A 1227-nucleotide genomic window follows, 5' to 3' on the forward strand; every position below is an offset into this window, starting at 1 on the left:
GAATCTGCACCTTTAGATTTTTTGTTGGGGGGGGAGTGAAATAAACTAACAAAACCCACTGAGTTCTGTGGACCCTCAAGGTCTTTGACCCTGGAGGCTGTCTACACTCAGCCATCCAGACTAGGAGCCCTGCCTGTTGCATGTGCCTCCTACGGTTTCACTTGCCAAAATCATGGGACGCGTCCAAATGTCTTGCTAAAGTACAACCAGTAGAATGGCTTGATGAAATGAGAACAAGAGGACCACTCTATTCTGGCTTGGTCGGACCACACCTGGAATACTGTGTCCACTTCTCTGGGAACCACAGTTTAAGAAAGATGTTGACAAGCTGGAAGTGACGCAGAGGAAACCAAGCCGTATGAGGAATGGTTGAAGGAGCTGGGTATGTTTAGCCTGGGAAAGAGGAGACAGAGAGGAGAGATGATAGGACCCCTGACCATTAGGTCCAGTCGTGACCGACTCTGGGGTTGCGGCGCTCATCTCACTTTACTGGCCGAGGGAGCCGGCGTACAGCTTCCGGGTCATGTGGCCAGCATGACTAAGAAGCTTCTGGCGAACCAGAGCAGCACACGGAAACGCCGTTTACCTTCCCGTCAGAGTGGTACCTATTTATCTACTTGCACTTTGACGTGCTTTTGAACTGCTAGGTTGGCAGGAGCAGGGACCGAGCAACGGGAGCTCACCCCGTCGTGGGGATTCGAACCGCCGACCTTCTGATCAGCAAGTCCTAGGCTCTGTTGTTTAACCCACAGCGCCACTCGTGTCCCTCCCATAATAGCCAAATATCTCAAGGGCTGTCACGTGGAAGAGGGAGCAAGTTTGCTTTATCCTGCTCTGGAGGGTAGGACTGGAAATAATGGCTTCAAGTTATAAGAAAGGAGATTCCATATAAACATCAGGAAGAACTTTCTGACAATAAGCTTTTTCAGCAGTAGAAGGGTCTCCCTCAGAAGATGGTGGGTTCTCCATGGAGGTTTTTAAGCAGAGGTTGGATGGTCCTGTGTCTTGGACGGGGTGCCAACTTGAATAAAATATTTGGGCGGGGGGAGCAGGTAAGCCCCGCTCGCGTAATCGATTACATGATGCTGTGCACACACACCATTTGAATAACAATGCCCAGCAACTTGGGACATTCCCGCCGCCCTCCGGCTCCGCCTCGCGGGCCGCCCCGTCGGACACGTGCAGGGCTGGCTGTGGGCGGGCGGGGAGAGGATATGGGTCCAGGCC

Source organism: Podarcis liolepis (assembly GCF_965112155.1).
Source record: "Podarcis liolepis genome assembly, chromosome: 14".
NCBI lineage: Eukaryota > Metazoa > Chordata > Lepidosauria > Squamata > Lacertidae > Podarcis > Podarcis liolepis.